Source organism: Cavia porcellus, unplaced genomic scaffold (genome assembly GCF_034190915.1).
Source record: "Cavia porcellus strain 051 isolate PalLab524CR breed Dunkin Hartley unplaced genomic scaffold, mCavPor4.1 scaffold_27, whole genome shotgun sequence".
Taxonomy (NCBI): Eukaryota; Metazoa; Chordata; class Mammalia; order Rodentia; family Caviidae; genus Cavia; species Cavia porcellus.
The window spans coordinates 2,553,817-2,560,794 of NW_026947510.1; positions in this window are offsets into that span (position 1 = coordinate 2,553,817).

Sequence of the window (6,978 nt, forward strand, 5' to 3'; positions counted from 1 at the left end):
ATTGTCCCCCAAGATTAGATAGATGATACTGATATTTAAATATTTGTGTGCAAGTCTTCTTGGTCATAGCCATAAAATGGTTCCTACCCCATCTTGGGTAACTGAAGAACTAGCTAGCTTTCAGAATTGAAGTGCAGGTCATTCAGGAACATTTGCCAATTGATAACTCTGATTTCTTCCCCAAATGTGAATGGTAGAGATGGGGAATACCTTAAATCAACCAGCAGCTACTGAGAACCTTCTCTGGGTGAAAGATCAGAGGGAGTTAGCTTAATATAAAAAGCAGGGCAAACTTAGCCTGTTGGGCTTTTAATATCACTGAGCTGAGAAAAACTTCATTCATGACCAATACTGTATAAGAGCTAAATTACTGGAATGTGTAAGAAATAGTAGCGGCATTCACAAAAGAGAGACCACAGTATGGAGATTCTGTGGTCAGGTGCTTGGAGGGAAGGGACAAGCTCTTGGAGCTAGGTAGGAAGGAATGGAAGACCTACCCAGTCCCTGCTGAGCACAACGGGGAGGGGAGAAGAGTGTCCTGGGGTGCGTGCTCCACCATTCACTCCTTTTCTGGAGGGGTTTGTGGGGTCCTTGCCCCTTCAGCTATAATTGTTAGGAGAGAGAATTCACATGTTGGCTCACTCTATTTCCAGAGATTTCCCTCTAGAAGGAAGTCCTGGACACCTAGTAGCTGGATCTGAAGGCAGAGGAGAGTCCAGGATAGTGGATTTACTTCTGAGGGGTTGTGGTGGGTAGGAAGAAGAAGAAGAAGAAGAAGAAGAAGAAGCTTTCCCTACTTGACAGTAGTAAAGGAAGAGTCAAGAATTTTAGAATAATTCATTGTTTGCAATATGGAAAAGTAGAGAGTGAAGAGAAGGAGTTGCTCACTGGCACACAGAATGGCAGAGATTCCAATCCTTGGCTGACTGCCCTGGAGGACTCCAGACCTTTTATCTGTTGGAATCACCCAAGGAGTTTTAAACTCTCTCCAGCCCAGGACTGACTTTAGCACCAGAGAATTGGGAAACCCCGCTATTTGGGAGACCCTGATACTCTAGTACTTATCAAGAAGTAGGACTTGAGCCTCTACCAAGCACTGAAATTAGAACACAGAGACTAAGGCCCCCTCTCCCTCCACTGGCTGGAAATCCACTCAGGATTTACAGCCTAGCTCCAGATTAAGGTGGGGCTTCCTAGGGAATCCCCATATTAACAAATGCCAAAGCAGTACTCTGTAGCCCATGGGTAGCACTTTCCTCATGCTGGGTGGTGGCCTCCACAGCTATAGAAAGCGGATGAGTGGAGGAAAGGTTGGTGTGGGGTCCTGGCCACTGTACCTATAGGCACTCCTCTGTCACAGTACAGGGCGCATGCCCTGGGCACTGGTGAGAACTTATGGGCTCACAGTGACACACAGATGCCAGTTGTGAGCAGCGAGTCAGGAAGGAGGTCACTGCTTTGTGCTCTGTGAATGTCTCTGTTGGGGAACAGGATGTGTCAGAGAGGCTGGTCTCATGGCAGGTGAGGAAACCTTTTTGTCTCCAGCCTACCCTGGGAGAACCCTGTTCAGGCATCAGAAGAACTGGCTCTGGAAGCTGGGTGGACACAAGATCCAATCTCTATGCTTACAGAACCAGGCTCTAAATGGGGATTAGAGGCATGAGGCTCTCCCATCCCACGAGCTCATCATTCTCCTTCATCTCCAAATACCTTTCTCAGAATTGACTCTGAGAAAGTTTTCAGAAAGTTAATTGAAAAAAATGTAATATTCTCTCAATATAAGGCTTAATAGTGATTTTCAAAGAAACAAATGGAAAAAAAAACATTGGTTGGACCATCATTAAGATATGGTGGAAAAATTGGAGGAACCAAAGTGAAAGAAAATTTGGAGATAGGAGAGGAAGTGGTCTCAGAGGCTCCCAAAGGCCCTGTCCACCCATGGTAGGACTTGGTAATCCTGTTCCTTATGGCTCATCTACCCGACTCTGTCTCCAGCATTCTGTAAGGGTTTCATGGGGACCTCCCTGTTTTAACAGATATCCTTGACTGGTCTTCATATTCAGGAAGAAGGTGTCAGAGGATTCCTCTGGTCTTCTCAATGTTCTTTGGGGGAGGTGCCATAACCTTTCTGAAATGCTTCTCCAGTGTCTCATCATCTCAATAGTTAAAACATACTTCTTGGGCTAGGCATGTAGCTCATAAGTAGAGAGCTAGCTTTGTCTGCAATGCCCTTGGGTCTGTTCCCAGCTCTGTGCTTAAGCATTCAACAAAAACAAACCCAGGAAAACAAAATAAAAATACTTCTTTACATCCAAGCAGATTCTCGCTTTAATGTGGCTACTCAACAGGTATTTATCAAAAGCCTATTACAAGGCTAATACCTTGCAAAAAATTCCTAGAGAAGCCTAAGAATGGAAAAGTACAGTCTGAACCTGAGAGGAGCTTGCAATTTATTGGGCAGAATGCATTTCGTATGTGTCCATCCTGTCACACTTTGCAGGTGTGTTCACGTCCATCGTGTGTTGTTGAGGCTAAAAAAGTGCTGTAAACTGAGGCAGAAGGAACACACACATGTGCATGCATGCATACACATATATTTAGAAAGTAAGCACTGAGTGCATCCGATACTTAGGATAAGCACACTTATTCCATTCCCAGGTCCACTTTGACTGCCCTTCAGGTTAGTTTGTATGTCTAGCTTCCTTCTTTTTGATATGTAAATACCATCCCATCATCTCCCATTTGAGGGGGTCTCTCTTCAGGATGCCTTATTTCCTCTCCTGAGACTTTTGGGATGATTCCCAAAGTGAACAGTGGATTCATGCATGCCTACACACATGCCTATGCCTCATATTTACATGTGCCAGTCCAGCCGACATAGCAATAGCCCTTCCTGGGTGGTGTTGGTGGCTGGGGTCATCACAGTTCTCTGCCACTTGAAGGACTTGCCATGCTTACTCTAGAGCCATGGAGTCACTCTGCCACATTGCCTTTCTTTTTCTCCAAATGAGATGTTCCAATTTCTTCTCCCCAAGACATAATTTCCAGCTTATTTTTGTCATTGAAGCTTTTCCAAAATAAAGGTCCATGAGATGATGTCCTGACTTCAGGGAAGAGTGAGACATCAAGACCTGGAAAAAGAGTTAAAAATCAACATAAAATATTGCGGTATTTTCCAGTTTAGCTGGAAGTGACTTTTTGCACTCCTGGTCCTTCTGCCGGTGAACCTCCAGGCTTCCAATGATCTTGTAGGAACCACATCTGTGATTTTATGAATTCTGACACTGTCAGTAAGGACTGTGATGAGTAGGGTACACAGCTAAGCTAAACCAAGCTAAGCTAAACTAAGCTGAGTTCAAGTCATGTTAGAAAATAACCTTCCATTTCCAAATGTATATCATTGTATCTTGTCACCTGTTGTAAACCAGGGCACATAATTTATAGGATTATTTTATAATGTTCACCCAAAAAGTCAAATGCAGAGGAGTGCAAGAGATTTGTTCATATACTCCAAGAGATCTGTTCACACACTAGAGCCCCACTATGCTTTCACTGTAGGTAAGTGTCCCTGTAACCAGTGTCTCAGACAGCTGTGCAGGGAGGAGAGCTGAGAACAGGAGAGTACACAGAACAAAGATGTGGCAAACAGGAGATTCTCTGGGGTGTGACACTGTTCTGCACAATATTGTAATGATAAACACTTGACTTTGTGCATTTGTTAAAACCCACAGAATGTGCTACACCAGGGTTGGACCTTCACGTGACTGTGGACTGGTACTAATGACATGCCAGTGGTGGCTCATCAGTGCTGATAGGGTACTGTGCTGGTGCAAGGGTTAGTAATGGAGAATTGCCTGCAGGGCAGGGAGAATGGGACATGGGAGCTTTGCATGTCTGCTCAGTATTTTTTTAATCCTACAACTGCTTTAAACATGAAGCTCATATAAAGAATGAGAACAATATTCAGCAATGGTGTTTGTCCCAACAGGTGTCAGATTTAGTCACAGCCTATAAGCTCAGCGTTCTTGGAGGCTGAGGAAGGAGGATCATAAGTTCAAGCCCAATTGGGGTAACTTATTTTAGTGAGACCCTGTCTTATAACAAAAGATAAAAATGGCTAGAAGTGTAGCTCAGTGTAAGGCCTTGGGTTCAAGCCTCAATACTGCAATCAATCAATCAATCAATCAAACAATCAATCAATCAATCAATCAGACACAAATAACTTTCTCACTTGTCCCCCTCATAGGACCGGCTTCAAACCTGGAGTGCATCTCCTTTCAAATGTGTCTGTGCAACTTCAGATGCTTTTTCCTCTTCTGCACAGGCTTCCTTAGCATCTACTGGGACAGTGAGCTGTGTGGGTGGAATCCTTTCCAAGCTCCTCCCAAATGTAAGACTCCTGAAGGTAGAATGCTATCTTGTCTTCCAGGCCCTCTAGACTTTTGCTCTATTGCTCATTATGGTTTGGCTCTAAAATGTCCTCAAAAGTTTACGTGTACCAACTGTTTGCAGTCTCACTGTTTGAATGTCCACTTTGTATGCTTTGATACTGTGACTTGAGCAACTATCTCTAAGATGATAATATGTAATCTATTAACTGGTGATTTCCTACTGTTTTTTTTTTTGTAGTTCTGTATTACTTGTACCCTTACACCGCTTTGTTTTTAATTTTTCCTTTTAAATAAAATTTTAAAAAAAGTTTACGTGTACAGTGCTTGGTCCCCAAAGGCAGCAGTGTTTAGAAGTGAGGTATTGGGAGGTGATTGGGTCATGATGCCACTGACTCCATCAATGTATTAATGTATAGATGTATCCATAGCTGAATGGGTTATTGGGTGGTGGTGGAAAACTTAGGAGAAGGGCTCATTGGAGGAAGTAGAACAGTGGGGCCACGCCTTTGAAGGCCCTATGTCATCTCTGCCCCCTGCATCTCTCTTTGCTGCCTGGCTGCCATGAGGTAAGCAGCTTGCATCCCACCACAGTATTCTTTCTGTCTCACAGCAAGTCTAGAGACACCAGTGCCAGCTAAGTACAGACTGAAATCTCTAAAATCATGAGCCAGAGTAAGCCTTTCCTCCCTCTAAGTTGTTCGTCTCAGGTGTCTGGTCACATTGCTGGAAAGCTAACTCTTCACCTCCCACAGGTGAGGGACTTGGCCACCCACAGGTGAATTATGCACCTCATGGGTGGTGACTGGACAGGTTTAAATTTGCTGATGGTGGACTTGTTTCTCTTTGCTAGCTTCACTTAAAGTGCCCCACATCAGATTAGGAATAAACTCCAGAAAGGCAGATTCCTTTAACCTAATATTTTGTATGATATATTATTATTGTATTATATATATATCTTATAATTTAATATCCTAGGGTGCTATAATATCAGTTTCAACCCAAAAGTTTTCCTCAAAATAAATCTAAATGTGTAACTAGAACCTCATCACACTTTCCACAATGAAACACAAGTAACTTTTGCAAAATTATGGGATCTGGGATGTGAAGTTTATTTTACCAGAACTAAAAAGGGGCTGAGGAACCTCTGATGCCTTCATCTGGGCAATCCTAGCAAACTGAGGGTCACAAAAGAGCCCAAGGACAAAGGTCGAGGTCCAGATTGGCTAACAGCTACAGTCCTGTTTTTCCCTCTCAATGGGGAACCACTCAGACCGCTTCAAAGCTCAGGGGGTTCATGGATACCTGAGGACATGACCCCACTTGTCTAGCACAGGTGCACAGTGGGATACAGGGATAACATGACTTAGCACCAGCCAACACACATGCTGGTTACGGCATTATGGAGGAATGTAAATAGGAGATAACAATCTGTATCAGAATTATATAATAAAAAGAGTCAGGTGGCTCTTGATCCTGTGCTCTTGAGCCCTGCTCTGCTCCATGCTGCCTGCTGTTGCTGATGTGTTGCACATGTGCATTCTTTAATCTTTAGACCTCACCTCTGAAAATCTTCCTGGGGACCCCCAAATGGGCTGACATTTTCTCTCAACCCCTCACCCTTCTTTCCACTAACGCTTTTTCCTGGAATCCCCCTGTGGTCTCTGCCTCTATGGCTTGTGAGAGAGGAGACAATTTGTGCCCCACAGGTGGGGGAGGTCTAGCCTGAAAGAGTAATATAATGAAAGCTCATTTGGGTGAGAAGAACAGGGTTATGTTTGTTCTACTCAAGGCAAAGTCAAGGCTTTAGGTCAGATTTGGTGGAGGAGATTGTGAGGCACTGTTTTTGAATTAAATAAAGTGTGTTCATTCCATCCTGCCCCCCTCCAAATCCTACATGCATTCTTATCTTGAAGGGTCTCTTTGACTCTTATTTTTCTTCACCACTCTCTACTCTAAGACAAGCACATTCTTATTTTTATGCTTGAGTAGACAGGGCTTTTGGTGTTTCAAAATACTTTTGCAATGGCTGTCTACCTTTTTGCTTGGAAAGACACTTCCTCAAGTCATTAGTCCACGTCACCCTACAAGGTAGCGTGAATTTCAGGCGCTCTTCTGCTGGCTGGACTAGAGCATGTCATGGCATTTTCTGGAGTAATTGACTCCCCCATCTTCCCATCCTTTCCTGCTTAGGGCATCCCATATGTCACTCTTTGTGTGTTTCTCAATCAGAACCCCACTTGGGGTTTCCAGAACTCAGGAGACTCATAAAATCTGACTCCTTTTCCTTCCCTGCTATTTTCCCTGAACCAAGTCTGCAAACCCAAAGGCAACCAATGAGTCTCTTCCCACTTCCACTCTCCTCTCTGTGTAATCCTCAGAGACCACAGAGACTCATATTTTGGCCTTAAGAACCTTGGAGATCTTTATTCTAGCTTGTTTTTATAATGAGGAAGAATGAGGTTCCTGCCCAAGGTCACAAGGCTAAGTCTGTGGCAGAAGCTCGTGTTGGGATCAGGCTTCTGAGCTGAAGTCTAGAGTCCCTTCCAATAACACCACAGCTATGGCTATTCACTGGAACAGATTCACC